An 18692-nucleotide genomic window follows, 5' to 3' on the forward strand; every position below is an offset into this window, starting at 1 on the left:
AGTCTCTCTCTCCAAAGGAAGTTCATGAGGACCAAGTTAAAATGAGAGAAAAAAGAGAGAAAGAAAATGATATAAAAAGTTCAAAGAGAAGCCTTCTCATGTCCACACAACAAGTTAAAAGGGTAATAGTTACTCAAAAGCCTATTTTTTTAGCTATTCCTAGGACTATTGACTGTGAGTCGGCTAAGGATAGTCCCACATGTTTGGACAATTTGGTAAAGGACTATGAAGATGTGATTCAAGATCCTCCTAAAGGCCTACCACCTCTAAAAGGGATTGAACACCAAATAGACTTAATGCCCAGGGTTTCTTTACCACATCGTCTAGCATATAGGACCAATCCCAAAGAAACTCAAAAAGAAAATGAAAAGGAAATTGAAGTACATGATAAACCGAGTCTTAATACCTTCTCAACTAAATCACTTTTGTTGACTCGTGCTACGCCTACAAGGTCTTCTTCTTCTTTGTCATTTTCATTACCTAAGGTTCCTACTTCCACACCATATTGGATAAAGAATGTTAAGGATGATTTTTTCATATCTCCTATTTTACCAAATAATATCATTCCTAAACAATCTTTTCCAACATGGTCTGTGTATAGACCATCTTTTTTTGAACTCCCACCATTTCAAAGTGATAAGTCATGTTTGCCCATTTCTTCTTGTCTTCTCTTATATAATAGCAAACTGACTTTGTTTTATGCAGGAGTACTGAATTCGTGGACGAATTCTCTCCAACTCGGGGAGTATGACGGATATCCACTAGGAGAGGATTTTATTAATGAAGGAAGAGGATTTTCACCTACACATTTGAAGTTCTTCCTTCTAGTCTTCTCACAAATTAAAAGAAGTCAAAGAGAAGATCAAGCCTAAAGATAAAGAAGTCTACAAACTCTCAAATAATAGGCTTCATATTAAATATCTCTCTTTATAGTTTCTTTTAAATTGTAAATAATATAGAATAATGTTTAGAAAGGTGCTTAGAGGGAAACATGAGACACCTCTTTTGTAAAAGCATCTTTAGGCTTTAGTTTAGCAAATTCTATAAGCTTGGGGAGTGAGCTTAGTAAGGGGGGTGTGATCTTAGGAGTTTTTTGGGTAGCTTAGGGAATAAGCTATGTAAATGACCAGCCCTTACTCCTATAAAAGGAGGGCTTAGGTCCTTCACAATTCAGATTGGAATTTTATAGTAGAGAGACTATACTCAAATTTGGAGAGAATTTGTGAGTTTTGAGTCTTCTTCTTCTTTGCCTTATCTTGTGAGCTATGGTGAGCTTCAAGTGGTGGCACTCCATCACTTATCTTGGTTCAAGGTTCCAAGTGGCGTGAATGGCTTCTTCCAATTCTCAAAATCCAGCAAGCATCTTCCTATAAGTGTTCTTCTTCCTTTTCTTCAATTTTCCCATTCGGTAGTTTTTAATTCCTAGTGTTTTCCTTCATTTTCTACCGTTTACATTTACTTTTCCAGCTTTGTTCTTTGTTTCTTTCCGGTTCAGTAGCTAGCTTTTCAATTCTGTCCAGTTTTTATTTCTTGTTCTTCATTCCTTGTGTTTGATTCAATTTGACAATACATGGACTTCCATTTGAGTCTTGGTTGGTGCTAAGTTTTGGTGAGTTCTTGAATTAGAACATTGATCCAATTCTAAAGTAAAGTGCCTTTCAAATCCAGCTCAAGTTGCTCCTAAGATTGTCAAGAATCATGTATTCTTGTAGTTGCATTCACATCACTCTGGATTTTAGTAGATTGAGGTGTTAGCAAAAGAACAAAAAAAGAATCAGTTGAAAAAAAAGAAATAGAAAAAAAAGATAAATATTACAAAAAAGTGTGCAATCCTGACGCTACAACTGGCGGTTCTGAGCACTGTTTTTAGAAAAATTATTAAAATTAAATGGTGCATGCGTTTGGAGTGAAACCAACGCCAAAAATTTGTTGAGATCTTGAGTTGTTTGAATATCAATTTTCAGAAGCAAATATTAAAAGGCCAGCTCAGCATAAATATGAGAAAATCATGCATTCTGGACCACAACATTTTGTTTCAGTGGTGTTGTTTTTGGTTTTTAAATCAAATCTAGTGTTATTCCATAGGTTCCTTTTTGTGTGCCATCCTTTCTTTGAGTACCTTTTTATTTGCTTGTCTAATTTCATTTGAACTCTTTTTAGTTGTCACATTTAATTCCATTTGTGTGGTACTGTTTTTCAAATTAATTTGTTTCTTGCTTTCTTTCTTTGACCTCTAAGCTTTGTGGTGGATTAAATATCAATTTGTACTTGTTGAGTGGGAATTGACTTGAGAGGAGTCTAGCTTTGCTTGATAGGTGCTGGATTGAAGATTTTAATTACCTAATTCCAAGAGGAACAAAGGTAAGGGCAGCAACAAACACATACTAAATACACCACACACATTGGAAGGCCCAACAAAGAAGAGACAACAAAGGAAGTGCAAATAGAAAATCCACAAAGGGAGTTCCATCTAATTTCTTTGCAACTTAACTCTTGTTAATTACTTGTTAATTACGCAATTAGACGGTGAGTGTGTCTTCAAGGGCTCCAAGTGTCCAAGAAGCCTCACCTAGGGCCAACTAGCTTAAAACTATCTCGCTTAGTTTTTGTTAATTGCTTTAATTACATCTTGTGCCTTTAGTTAGCTACGCTTATTTTTACTTTGCCTTTGTATTGTTTAAGCTTTGCTAATTTTGCTTGGGTTGTAGATAACTTGCATTGTTCCTTGCATTAAAAATTTGATTTCTCCAACCTCATTGTGTTTTAAGTGGTTTACCAAGAGAAAGATTTGTGGAAGATCTTGAGGGATAGTTTTTGGCTAAGGCAAGACTTGGTATTTAAGTAGTCCATTGTGACTCACCTCTCTTACCTAGAAAACTACCTTCTTTAACTTCCCTCATTTTTCTCAAAGTAAAACATTTCTAGACACAAAGTTCTAGTCATGTCTTCTCATTCTTCAAAGTCCATGAAAAGTGATGTGAAATCCATCAAATCCCTTTTGAAACAACTTTCCAAGGATATTCAATCAATTCCATCTAAACAATTCAATAAATTGACTAAAGCAAAGGATGAGAAGTCTCAAATTTCAAAAAAATTACATTCTCATGCATATAGCTCTCAAGTTTATGAATCTTTTGGGGAAGAAAGTCTTGGGATAAATGAATATCATCAACCACCCCCTAGGAGAGCTAAAAAAGAGAGACAAGAAAACCTAAAGGAGGTTAAGGTAGAGCTACCTCATTTCTATGGAAAAGAAGATGTAGAAACATATCTATACTGGGAGATGAGGGTAGAGCAATTGTTTGCTTACAACCATGTGAGTGAAGAAAAGAAAGTACCCTTAGCTACCTTAAGTTTTCAATGTGATGCTATGTATTGGTGGAATGCCCTAAAAAGAGAGAGACATCTCCACAAGGACCCTCCCATTACATCTTGGAATGACCTTAGGGGAGCCTTGAGATGTCGCCATATTCCCTCACATTACAATAGGAAGTTGATGGACAAGCTCTAAAGACTTCATAAAAAATATATGAGTGTAGAAGAATATTGGCAAAAGATGATATCATATATTGAGAGGGCAAGGATTAACGAAGACAACCATACCACCATAGCTAGGTTTCTAAGTGGTCTCAAACTTGAGATAAGAAACAAAGTTGAACTTTTACCTTATAGAGATTTAAATGACTTGATTCAACTTAGCATTAAAGTTGAAAAACAAATTTTGAGAAAACAATCAAGTCAAAAACAAAGTTCATACTATGTATCTTATGACAAGGATGAGTTCCATAGAGGGGAAGAACATATACAAGAAACATCTCTAGAACTTTCCCAAAACCTAACCAAGCATATCTCTCACACTCAAGCTAGAGAAATTCCATGTTTAGAATACCTTGGCAATGATCAATTAGCATCTCAATGTTCCAATGAAAGATCTATGATCTTAAGGGACAAAGATGAGAATAGTAGCCAAGAAAAAGAAGCTAGTGAGAGTGATGAAAATGTAAAAAAAGAAAAGCAAGAGAAAACCCTTGGGAAGCAAAAGGCGTGGGAGAAGAGTGTTCCTTCCCACAAGGTCATTCAACAAGACAAAAGAATTAAAAATACCTTTGAAAATATGCTTCTTGTTGAACAACCTAGCCTTACCTCTTGTAAAGGAACACTTGCAAGCATAGTCAAAAAAGAAGAATCCTTAAAAGAGGCTTGCATAGATAAAGATGTAATGGATTATTTCTCATATGTGCTAAGATATCACCAAGTGAAGTTCAAGTTATCTATAGGCATCTACAAAGACAATTTTTTTATGTGAGATAGTGCCTAAAGAAACTTGTCATGTCTTATTGAGACAACCATTGCAAAGTGTTCAAATTCTCAATGGTTGTAACAACGAGACTACCTTTGCACATAAGAGAGAAATTCTTCATGAAGGAGAACTCATGGGCCAAATTAGAGTTGATAAAACTCTAGAGCTTTTAAAAGGAAAACTTTTGTTACCCATGAGAAAGGATGTTCAAAGACATTACCCTAGATACATTTCTTGTTTTAAAACTACACCTAAGGCAATGTCTCATGAACTCTATACTCCTTCACCTTTTGCAAATGATCCTTGGGAAGACATAAGCCTAAATTTCATATTAGAGCTTCTTAGGACAACAAAAGGTTTTGATTCCATTTTCATGGACATGGATAAACTCTACCTTAAAGAAGTGACAAGTCTTCATGATTTCTCTTCAAACTTAGTGTTGGATAGAGCTCCAAAATTTGAAAACCATCATTTGAGGATTCTCTTGGAAAAACTTGCAACTAAGTTGTCCTTTTCAAATTCTTATCATCCTCAAAAGAATGGTCAAAATAAAATTGAAAACATAGCTCTTGTTACTATGCCTAAAGAAATCATGAAAGACAACCACAAGTCTTGGGAAGAGTATCTTTTTTCTATTGAGCATGCATACAATAGAGTAGTCCACAAGACTACTAATATTTCTACATTTGAAGTTGTATGTGAACATAGTCCTCTTTCTCTTTTAAAGTTGTTACCACCTCCTAAAGGAATTATGCCTAAGGGAAAAGTAACTACTATTGGAAATTTTAGAAAACATAAGAGGATTAGAGGACACATACAACCATAAAAAGGGAAATATTGTGAAAAGTTGCCAAAAACAAAAGAAAAACAAAAATGGCAACTTCATACAACTAAGTTTTCTCCAATTGCTCACACTAACTCATTTGCTTTGTTTCAAGATTCCCATAGATGGACATTTGATCCGGGAGGACAAACATTGACTAATCAAGAGGCTGCTATTCGAGATCAAGTCTGTAGATCTGAGGATAGATCTTCTCAAGAAGGAGGAGATGATGGACACCATCTAGCCACATCCATCCCCCTAGTTGAAGAAAAAGCGTTGGATTTGAGGACAAATCCTTTTCAAGAGGGAGGGGATGATGGAAGAGGGCCAAGCACAATCTCACATAAAAAGACAAGAGCCAAGACATGAGCATTCAAAGCCAAACCAAGAGCGTCTAGGCCAAAGGGAGGAGCGTCTAGGCCAAGCGAATCCATGAAGATTTGTATATGCTACATGAAGGCCCATTAAGGGTAGCTTGGTATTAGTTGTGGTGTAAATAGCATAAACTTGATTCCATGAGACTTGACCTAGATTTGCTAAAGATTTGGTCACATTCTAGAAGGATTCTCCACTAGGCCGACCATGTGCCATGTGATGTAAATTTGCATTTCATTTTGTTTAGCATTAGGGTTGCATTATGGTCCTCCTTAGCCTATAAAAGGAGGAGCCAACACCTTGTATTTTGAAGACTATTTTGAGTAATGAAATGCTGCCCAAGTGCCATTCAAATTACTCCCTTGCCAAATTCTCTCTAGAATTAGGTTTTTAGTCTTTAATCTTCACCCTCAAATGGAGATGGCCGAACCACTCCAACCCTCACTACTCCTCATGCACCTTCAAGGCACCCACACTTCCTAGGAAGGCCTTGTTCCACTCTCCTCCACTAAGCTTCCGCAACCATCATCATCAAAATCAAAGAAGAGCTCATAGGAATGCCATCAACAGCTCTACTTCCAGCACGGACTCCCACTCAAATCTTGCACACCTCCATCTTAAACTTCATCGCCACACCGAATCATCTCACTCACCTACCTCTTCCACCTTATGACCCTGATCTAAAGACAAATCAGGTATTAGGGTATGGTAATGCGTCGTCTTATATAATATCACCTTTCATTTATTCTCTACATAATTTTAGTTAGGTTTCTTTTCAGACTTTCCCTGTCAACTATTCTGTGTTAATATGATAAGTTAAATATGTTTGCACAAAGGATTAAATCATATTCTCCACGGTTATTTTAATCTGAGTGTTTTATTTTTCATCTGCTTCTGGAACTGTCCATGCAGTCCTGATGAGGATTGTATAGGTACTTGTTTTGCATGTAATGTCTCATAGATAAACCACATAACACTCCTTTTGCACACAAAACACAAACAAAACACTCCCAATATCATGGTGGATAGAACATTTCATGGAAATTATGTAAAGTTTGAGTGCCGATAAATCGTCATTTTATTACTAGAGTTTTAAGGAGTTTGAGCAATTAAATCCATAAATTTTATAACTTGTTTCTTCCTTTTACCTCTTAAATCAATTTTCCAATAATTAAAATTATTTGGGAAAAAGATTTAAGAATTGAAACCTATAAATACGACACTCCCTAGATTGAGAAGGACAACTAAATTAACTAACTTAAAGTCACTATTTTTTGAATAAAAAAAATAACCCAATATCAACTTTCATTTCTTAAAGAAAACAACAATAGAATTTAACATAAAGATTAATACTCTCTAGATGAAATTAATGGAGCCCAATTAGTTCCAGGTCACAATCATAAGGTATAATTCAAGTACCACTTTGGGAATTTTGTGTTTCACTCTTTGTTGAGGAGGTCTTGTGAGGAATGATTAGGTGGGAGCACTGGATGATTCGAGAGAGGCACAAATTGTTGGATAATTTTCTACTGAATCTACTTGAGAATTTTGCCGGACATTATCAGCTCCATTTTGTTTAAATTTCAAAGAAAATCTTCCTCTAAAGGATGGAGCAAAGTGAGAAGCTGCTGCCAGATGTTGATTAGGCAATACTGATGTGACCCACCTCAGGATGAGATTCCCAAAAATCTCTGATTTGTGCGTGAAACAACTTCTTCAATGATAATCTCCCACATTGAGGGGACACGAGAATATTCGGCTTCATAAAACTCGTCCGTTCATCATGCCTGAGAAGCTAGAAGCGGTTGCTACATTTATCCATGAGAAGCTAGAAGCTAAGCTTTGGTTGCTACATTTATCTATGAGTGTAGTTGTTGATCCCTTATAAAATCTTTGTTCACCTTATCATGTTAGTTCATCAGATAATCCATCTTTGAATAGAGTTTGCTATCTCATTACACAACAAGAGAGACAATTTTTTGGTGATCAATCCAAGACAATGATTGTTACTGGCAATGATTGCTACTGGAAATGATTGCTACTAGCAAAGGAAGTTATGAAAACAATGCTACCATCTATGGCAGAGGTGGTGGATACGGGAGAGGAAGCTATGAAAGAGAATATACCGCCAAAATTTACAGTTATTGTGGAAAGACAGGGCATACCATTGATACATGCTATAAAAATCATGGTTTTCCACCTCATTTCAAGTTTAAAAATCAGAACCATAATCAGAGTCATACTAATGCAGTTCTTTAGAATACAAATTTTAATAATAATGAGCAGAATCATGAAGGTCTGAAGTCAAAAGTGGAGTCTCAACAAATTGGTTTTACTCCTAAGCAGTATCAAACATTGTTAGCTCTTTTACAACAGGCCAAATCCAATGACAATGTTTCTAGTCAAGTTTCTGTTATTCCTTCCAACATGACAACACAAACATGTAATGACTTTATTTCTTCCTTCAGTTCTTGGATTATTGATAGTGGTGCTACTGATCACATTTGTTCATCCTTAACTTATTTCACTTCATATCATCAAATTAATCATATTTTCGTCAAATTTCCAAATGGAAATGAAGTCATTGCCAATTATTCTGGAAGTGTTTTTCTCAATCAAAATCATGTCATAGACGATGTTTTGTATATTCCTTGCTTCACTTTTAAATCTTCTTTCAGTAACAAAATTGATTGATAAATTATCTAGTGTTCTTACTTTTGACTCTAATGGTTGTCACATTCAAGACAAAAACTCCTTGAAAATGATTAGCTCTGCTAAGATGCAAGATATAATTTATATACTCAGGATCCCATCTTACCAGAAACTTCAAACAAACCCATCGAATCTACACACACCATCAATACTGTTAATGTCAGTGCTAGTGATCTAGAAATCTTTTGGCATTTTCGATTAGGTCATATTTCAAATAAATGTATTGATGTTATCAAGAATAAATTTTTTTTCGTTAAATATAACAAATCTTTTGTTTGTGATATTTGTCATTTTGCAAAGCAAAAAAGGCTTTCATTTCCTATTAGTACATATAAATAAATAAAAAATGTTTTAATTTGATTCATGTAGATATTTGGGGACCATACTTAATACAATACCATCAATTCATGGTCATAAATATTTCTTGACCATAGTTGATGACTATTCGAGGTACACATGAATTTTTCTTTTAAAACACAAATCTGAAATTGTCAAGGCTAAAATTTTGTTGTTTTTGTTCAAACATGATTTGAGACCGCGATAAAAATAATAAGAAGTGATAATGGGACTGAATTGTTCATGACTGATTTGTTTGTTAATAAAGGAATAGTACATCAAACATCATGTGTCAATACTCCAAAACAAAATAGTATAGTTGAAAGGAAACATGGTTATTTATTAAATATAGCAAGAGCTCTTATGATATAATCTCATTTACCCAAAATTTATTGGTCATATTCTGTGATACATGTTGCGCATATTATAAACATGCTTCCCACACCTTCTTTAAACTATTCTTCTCCTCATGAAATGCTTTACAAAACTGATGCAAGTTTTAATGGATTAATGGTGTTTGGTTCTTTATGTTATGCTAGCACTATGTCAACAAATAGAAGAAAATTTGATCCAAGGGTATCAAAATGTGTTTTTATTGGTTTTTAAAAAGGGACAAAAGGATATATTTTATTAAATATTCAATCAAGATAAATTTTTGTTTCTAGGGACGTTGTCTTTTATGAACATGTTTTTTCATATCAAAGGGTTCAAGATACTAGCAATGAAACTAACAGTCCTGACATTTATGATCAAATTTTGTTTGCTGAAGATCAACCTGTCTTGAGTCAGCCATCACAAGCCATTCTTGCACCTTGTGATAATGCACCTTGTGGTAATAACTGTGAGTCACACATTAAGGTTCCAGAAGAAGTTTGTTCCCATGTAGACCAAAACCTCAATGAAGATCATGACATAGAACAAAATTCTGAATCAGATCAATCTGATTGAATGAGTATAAGAATTAAAAGACCACCTGAGTATTTAAAGGATTATCATTGTAATCTTAATGTTTCCAATACATCTTCAAGAGTTAAATATCCTTTGAATTCTGTTTTTTCATGTCTCTTTCTTCACATGTTGAGCCAAATACTTATTCTGAAGCTGTGAAACATGACTGTTGGAGATTTTTAAGTAAATTAACCAATCCAATCAATGTTCATAAGTCGACCTATGCTTTCCATACTTACCCTGAAAAAGCTATGCAATGTGAGATATTTGCTTTAGAGTCAAATCAAACTTGGGAGACTGCTCTTCTGCCTAAGGACAAAGCTGCCATAGGTTGCAAATGGGTATTCAAAATAAAATATAAGGTTGATGGGACAATTGAAAGGTATAAAGCAAGGTTAGTGGTAAAGGGATACACACAAACAAAAGACATTGACTACCTTGATACTTTCTCTCCAGTAGCAAAGATGACCACCATAAGGTTGCTTTTTTCTCTAGCTTCTATCTATAATTGGGAATTGAAACAATTAAACATAAACAATGCCTTTTTATGTGGAGATTTGAAAGAAGATGTATACATGGTTGTTCCTCCTGGATTGAATTCTATTCCACCAGGAAAAGTTTGTAAACTAAAAAGGGCTTTATATGGCCTTAAGCAAGCCAACAGAGAGTGGTTTACCAAACTGTCATCATTTTTGCTTTCTATGAGATATACTCAATCTATGAATGATCATTCCTTGTTCATTAATTCTTTTGAAGGATCTTTTACAACATTATTGGTGTATGCGGATGATATAATATTGACAGGAAATGATAAAGAAGAGATTGCTCGAATTAAACAAGCCTTGAATCAGACATTCAAGATTAAGGACCTTGGGGATTTAAGATATTTTCTTGGTCTAGAAGTAGCAAGAAGTAAAAAAGAAATAATGGTGAATCAAAGGAAATATGTATTGGAATTGTTAACAGATGCAAGTCTTTTAATCTGCAAACCTGCACTCACTCCTATTGATAATCATGAAAAATTTTCTTCTATTGGAAGTGTTCCTTTCACAGATATTCAAGCCTACAGAAGATTGATTGGAAGACTTATGTATCTCTTTAATACCCGACCTGACATAACATTTTCTGTGCAACAACTCAGTTTCTTGTTAAGCCTGCAATTGCTCAGTATACTGCAACGATTAGAATTCTTAGATATATTAAAGGAACTCCAAGTCTTTGTTTATTTTTCTCTTCCAACACTTCTGTTCATCTCAAAGCCTTTTGTGATAGTGATTGGGGCACCTGCAGTGATTCAAGACAATCAGTGTCTGGTTTTAGTGTGTATCTTGGGAATTCTCTCATATCTTGAAAATCAAAGAAGCAAAGCACGATATCAAAGAGTTCTTGTGAAGCTGAGTACAGGGCAATGACCACTTTTACATGTGAAATTCAACGACTAACTTATCTTCTTCAAGATTTTAAAGTTCCTTTTGAGCAACCATCTCTTTTATATTGGGACAATGACTCAACAAGATACATTGCAATAAATCCAGTGTTTCACGAGCGTACAAAACATAGAAATAGATTGTCACGTTGCTAGAGAAAAATTAAAGAAGGGTCTCATCCATTTGCTTCCCATTTCCACATAAAACAACTGGCTGACATTGTTGTTTCTCTTTATAGAGATGAATAACCTTTATTGTGTTTTGTCTGTTATGATTCTAATATTTATTTGATTGATTATTTCTCTCTTTAGCTAGACCTAGAATGAGTGTACTGCTTGTATATATTCAGACTATTTGTTTTGATCTCAATAGAATAATATTAGAGATATTCATTCTCATATCATTTGTCTTCCTTTTACTCTTTTGTTCATATCTGTTTTAATTTATAATATGGTATCAGAGTCATTTCGAGTCTATCCTAGCGAATGTTTGTTGGGTTTATTAGGCCACCCACTATCGCACCGTTATCAGACCCATAATATGTTATCCCATGCACGAGCTGTCACTTTCGGCGTGAGGAGGGTGTGTTGGAGATCCCACATCGACTAGAGATGAGGACAATTCATTGTATATAAGTGGGTGCAAACCTCATCTCATGTGCCAGTTTTATGGAGTTGAGTTAGACTTAAAGTATACTTCATAATAATAAACAAGATAAATTTCAACTGAGTCAGATGACGACGAGTAAACCTCCTAAACAAAAAGAAAAAACAAAATTCCGTTATTGAACACTATTCTTTGTTAAGTGTACAAACACAAAACTGAAACGATAATTTCATGTAAAAAAGATAAAACATTTCTATCATTAACAAAAATAAACGTCAAAAAGCAAACATACATAAAGTGAAATGCCAATAGTAGATTAAATTTTACCAATTCAAGCTATTTTATGTATTATTTTAATCACAAGTCCTATATATAAATGTTCATATATTCACATTACTATATTTTATTATTATCATTAACTATTTATTTGTCAATAACTAGCTTCTAAGTTATTTCTTTACACAATTCCTGAGCCTGCAATAAGATTAACAATATAAAATAAGTAAAGCTAAATTCTTTTCTGGATGTACAACTTAATAGGTAATTTAATTTAGTTTTAAATTTCTTATAAATTTAAATATTTTTAATTAATTTTTTATTAAAATTATTCTATTGAACTAACTAAATTATATTTAAAATTTTCTTTTTAATTTTAAAATGTGTACTATCAATTTACTGTTGATATAACATATTATAATAACTGTCCTAGTAGACGATATTCTTCTCCTCCAGTCAGATAATTTAAACATCTAACTAAGTTCTTCAACATCAACAGTGTACATGATTTAAAGTCGATTACTATAGGAAATGAAAAAAAATAGTTAGAATAATATGATTAGAAAACGTTGGCTCTAACCAGAATCATGTAACAGCTTCCAAGTAGATTTCATCTTTTATAGGTTGAATTTCAAGTATCCTCATGAAAGAACAAAAGATCTGATATGTTTTAGAGCTGTCTGGAACAAGTGAAGCAGTAGGTCAATTACACGTTCCTTAGGTAGGCCTATATTCTGAATGGTGGGGCGTGTAATTGTGTGTCATCATGTAATCTTCCGGTGCCTTCAAGACAATACCATGTGATATTTAAGGAACTTGTCTCCCACTAAAGCCCATTGAATAACACATTCACCATCCAGTTAGCTAGAGAAAAGCTTACACCCTCTCTCTATATATATCCTTCACTTGTTTCATAAGCAACATAAATCATTCTCATACTGAACTAAAGGTCACTACTTCCTTATACTACTTTGAAATCATTCTTTCCATCAGCAGGTGAAGCAACCATTAAAACAATGGGTTTTCGCTTACCGGGTATTAGACGATCATCATTCAGTGCAAGCAAACAATCTTCTTGCAAGGTGTTAGAAGTTCCAAGAGGGTATCTGGCAGTGTATGTCGGAGAAAAAATGAAGCGTTTCTTGATTCCAGTGTCCTTCTTGAACGAGCCTTTATTTCAAGAATTGCTAAGCCAAGCTGAAGAGGAGTTCGGTTACTATCATCCTATGGGTGGTCTCACGATTCCCTGCAAGGAAGATATGTTCTTGGATATAGCTTCCCGCTTGAACAGATTATAGTTCATACTACCAAAGATCCTAATCCTAACATTTGAGACAACTTTGTACAACAGGCTTTTGCTATATTGTAAATAAATCTTTTAATACATGCGGGGAAACACCTAAACCTTGCACCAATTTTTAGATATATTGCGTACTACAGTTATTATGCAAGACTAGATTTTTTTATAACTTTTTTTCGTTACCATTTCTCAGAGTGGAGATGTTAATGATATAAAGTTACTAAAGAGATTGATACAATATCTTAGCATTTGTTATATCTCATTGAATTACTGAATTCTTAGTTAATTTGTATAGGCATCTTATTTAAGAGCAGTATTTCTTTCTGGATACTGAAATATAACCTGCTGCTAATGGTTATAATAATTGCTGCATTGCTGTTCCACCTTTGTCCATGAGCAAAACTTGGAACAGTAACATATCAATCCTTGAACAGCCTTAGCCACTTTGCCAGATTTTTCTATAATATGTGGTTCATCTTATTACTGGTTTTCTAAGCACCATATAACGGATAACTTTTCAATTTTGTGGCTCTTACCATTCTCTCGGCAATTGTCATTGTCATATGCACTGTCCCAATCAATCAGAATCATCACATGGTTTTGTTAGTTGTTTTTGGGGCAACAAGTGATCGATAGTGATAAGCCTCTACCAAAGTAATTTTCATTTGCTCACCAAAGAGTAATGGATATGGACATTTTGGTGGAAAACAAGAAAAATTAGGATCCACTTACGTAGATTAAAGGATTAGCAGCATCCATGAGCTGTATAATTCTTTCTCTCCTATTCAAGTTCTCTTATTCTCCTTTAATATTTTGCTTAAAACACTGTCAAAGAAGACGCTGAAAGCCAGTTCATAAATTAAAGTTCTTTTAGCGAATTAATTCTGCATGCAAAGAAAATGATGAAAACCATGTATAACCCGTACAAGTTGCAATTAATAATTGTATTGTGGTTCCAATCATGTACTATTGCGCTCTGATTCACAGTGCCTAGTGATGGAACTCTTGACACCTAATAATCTGATCCATTGTTATCAACTACCTTTTAATTTGTGAACAAGACAGTGTGAGCAATGTATGGTAGGACTGAGTAGTTGTGAGTATGAAGAAAACGCGTAGGAATGTCTATTGTCTAGAAAAAGAAATCGTCATTGAATTATGCAGTAAATTTAACCATAGCATATCTCATCTTATTTGACGTTCCTTCTCTATTATAGCCTTTGTGTTCAACTTAACCAACAAATAGATGATGGAATTGAATTAGGTAATAATAGAGACGTAAAATATTTATTCGATACTCAAAACATATACCGGATAACTAAAATTTATGTAAGCCAAAAATATAATTAAAATAAAAAATTATTTTAAATTATCTTAATCCAAAGAAATTAGTAGAAATATAACAAAAGATATTTTTCAAACAAAAACCTTAATATTTTATTTAGATCGAAGGATGATTTGGAGAAAAAAAATGGTGAATTTGAAGAATAATGATATTTGTAAGTAATGTCATTTGATTGATAAAATTGTAACATTACAATTGTTATTTGTATATGAAACTCTTGAGATAAACATTTCATATTGTTATAATTATTATTTATGACTTTATTATTATTATTTTATAAATTTATTTTTTTATTATTATTTTTAATATTGTTATTATAATTATTATTTATAATTTTTTATTTTATAAATTTATTTTTAATAATAATATTATTATTTTATAATTTCTAATATTTATATTATTATATTATATAATTATAATTGATTATGTCATAAAAGTTATAACATAATCAATCATGTATAATATAATCGCTCATCTACCCAGCTTGTAAAGTGAAAAAAAGTGAGGGTAATATTGTATTTTCTATTAATATAAGGAGTCTTAAGCTTTATTTTTTTACATATATTAAAAATTGCATAGGTATGTTGTTGATTGAAAAATAGTTGTAAAACAGAGTTTGTGTTAGGGTTTAGCTTTCAATAGGAACTAATGTCAAGATTGAATTTCAAACACAAATAGATATTAGGGTTGGACGTGTAGAGTTATGATGGTTAGAAAAAAAGTGTATAAGAAAAAAAAAGGGAAATGCAAAAATAAAATAAAGAAACGGTGAGTTGGTAGTGAAAAATAAAAAATATCTTTCTCCAACTTTAATCCACAACAAAATATTAATATTTATAATAAAAAAAACTTTTTAATAAAAATATAAGTAAAATTTAAAATGTTAAAATAATTTTTAAAATTAAAAAAATTGGAAAAAATTAAAATATTAAAATTTATTGTAGTGTAGAGTGAAACATGGGTGTAAAAAAACCATTTTTCAAATAAAAAGTGATCCTCGTCCAACAATGTAAAAAAGAAAAAACAAAGAGTGCTCGTTGTTGAAGAAGAACACAACAAAAAAAGTTACACTAATAAAAAAATATAACACTAAAGAGAGAAAAGAATGAGAAGACTTATGCTACTTATAATAACAAATGAAATAAATTTTTAATTTATTTACTATATTGTCCCAGGACACTTAGTATCACATGATAATATTTTCACTTTTATATTAGTAAAAAAAAATAATGTTATGTTTTAATTTAATTTTCTCTAATTCGTACTTTTTTTTAAAAAATCTAGATTGAATTGAAATTATATTTTATTAATCAATCAAAACTAGATTGAACATTTAAAAGTTTCAGCCAAAAGAAGAGAGAAAAGAAAAGAGAAACATAAAAAGTACGTGATTATGTTAGTGCCTAGGAGAATAAAAAAATGCATATGCATGAAAATATCAACCCTGATTTAAATTTAAAGTTTGAAATTTCTTTCAGTTTGTAGCCTACCTTATTATATATAATCATATTGCTTCCTTGTAAAACACTTCAAATTGAATTTAAAATTTTCTGGTGTTTGACATCTGAATAATGGCTTAATAGACATTCTTTTCAAGGCATGATTCAAACAGTTAAATGCAGAAAATAGAGATATACATATATCTTTCATTTTCAAGAGATAGGTTCTCCAACATGTACATATTATCTTTCATTTTCAAGTGTTCATCATGTCAGCACATCCTCAAGAATTACGACCCAGTTGAATCGATGGATCTGCCAAGCAATCACCATCCTCGATTAAGGGCTCCAAGACAATACCATGTGATCTCTCTTGAACCCTTGTTTGTTTGTATCCTACTTGAACACATCAGAGGGCCCATCCACCAAACCTGAGTTCAACTATATATACTAACCACTTCATCACAACAATACAACCCAGTTTCTCTCCAAAGATACTTTCGTCTGCAAGTTCTCTGTCATCATTCTTTACTTCCAAGTGTCAATTAAAGCAATACAATGGGTTTCCATTTACCTGGTATTAAAAGAGCATCTAAGGGGGTTGAAATCCCAAAAGGCCATCTTGCAGTATATGTTGGAGATAACATAAGGCGGTTTGTGATTCCTATATCATACTTGAACCAACCTACTTTTCAGGATTTACTGAATCAATCAGAAGAAGAATTTGGATATTCTCATCCAACGGGTGGTCTCACAATTCCGTGTAAGGAGGATATGTTCCTCAATGTCACTTCTCGCTTGAATGGGCTATAGCTCATGCTAAACAAGACTTACTAGAGTAGATGACAAAAAATTTGTGCAGGAGGGAAATTTCTTTCAATTTTTCATTTTTGTTTTCTTTACCTTTTCCACAAAGAGTGGAAAGACGTTAACCAGAAAGTAATGAAAAGAGATAGATACCATTTTTGCTTCAGTTAAATCTCATTGAATTTTTATATTTTAAGAACTGTTATATATACAAAATCTAACTTTATGTGTATAAGCTTGCTTGCAATTTGAGAGTTGAAGATACACCATACCTGACCTAATGTAGTAGTTATAATTCAGCGCCATATGTCCATGAGCAAGACTCAGAAAACTGCTGATCAAAAAAAAAAAAAAAGAATACCAGAAAACCTTATAGCCACTAGGTAGACTTTCTATAATTTTTGGTCCCTTTGTTTACTCTGCACCATAAAACAAATATCCTCCTAATTTTGTGGTTCTTCCCATTCTATCTGCACATAAAATTCAGCCTCACTTCCTACGGCTCATTGCTTCTCGCATTATCTCAATCAACAGCATCTTAGTGGTGTTTCTGGGGCAACAAGTGATTTACATAATACTGGTTATGTTCTACTATAAAGTAATTTATTGTTGATCACAAAAATAATAAAGCATATTTCCATTGGAGGGAAAACAAGTGATGATCCATATTAGCCTGTTAAATAACTTTATGATTAGTTTGGAAGCATTATATACTGCACAAAGTTGACTGTCATTATTGATCTGGACCTCAAAATTGAAGTTATCTGGTTAGGAAAAACCATTGGGTCACCTCTGGATGGGAAAAAGAACTTCAAGAAAGACTAAACTCAAGTTCTCATAACCCCAGTTAATTAGCTTAAAATACTACCTAAGAAGACTCTGTAATCCAATTTCATAGTCGTTCATGAATATTAGCTAATCATTTCTTTCATGCTAAAAATTAATATCGAAACAACCATTATTAGTACAAGTTACATACTATTGAGATTAAAATTAATGGAAAATGAAAGGACAGTTGTTGCCAGACTTTCATGAAAAGACTAATTATGCTGACTATATTAAGGACAGTAGTGTATATTTACGACTTGGTTCTAATCATGTACTATTCTGCTTCAATGTTATATATACATCAAATTTTCATGTCAAAGCAAATAGTGATTGAGCTTCAGGATAAAGGTTCCATGCTGGATCCTAATAATTATGATCCATTGCTATCAACTATTGTAGAACGCGTCACTGAGAGGTTCTGTCAGCAATATATTTTTGAATTGGGTGGCATTATCAATATGAAGAAGAAGACACGTGACATGTCTGCTGCATGTCTACAAAAACAGTACAATTGAACAAGCATTAAACTTAACCTGAGCATATCTCGTGAGTACTCTATACGCCATTGGTTCTGAAGTTAGTGGTTTTCACTATTAATGAACTTGTTCATAATTCATAGAGGCATCTGAGACAACACCATGTGATCTCTCATCTCATGGACTCCATCTTTTCATCATTTCTCTAGGAAATAGATTTCTAAAAAAACTAAAATCTATAAATACATTGTCTTCCTTCACAACCAACTCAACTCATTTGCATACTCACGCAAACCTTAGCTACATTCTTCTAGTATTTGTGAATTTTAGCTTACTCTTTGAGACATTTGAAATGGGTTTCCGTTTCCCTGCAACTAGAAGGGCTTCATTTACTGATAGCCAAGCATCTCTAAAAGCTGTAAATGTGGCAAAGGGCTATCTTGCAGTGTATGTTGGAGAGAGAATGAAACGGTTTGTGATCCCCTTGTCATACTTGAAGCAACCTTCACTTCAAGACTTGCTCAGTCAAGCAGAGGAAGAATTTGGATACAATCATCTAATGGGCGGTCTAACAATTCCTTGCACAGAAGATGTCTTTTTGCATGTTACCTCTAGCTTGAATTGGCTCTAAAGCTCAAAGAATAGAAGACTGACATAGATTAGTAGTGAGATTGTGTACATCAGGCTTCTTCTA

Source organism: Phaseolus vulgaris, chromosome 9, assembly GCF_000499845.2.
Source record: "Phaseolus vulgaris cultivar G19833 chromosome 9, P. vulgaris v2.0, whole genome shotgun sequence".
In the NCBI taxonomy this organism is placed as follows: domain Eukaryota; kingdom Viridiplantae; phylum Streptophyta; class Magnoliopsida; order Fabales; family Fabaceae; genus Phaseolus; species Phaseolus vulgaris.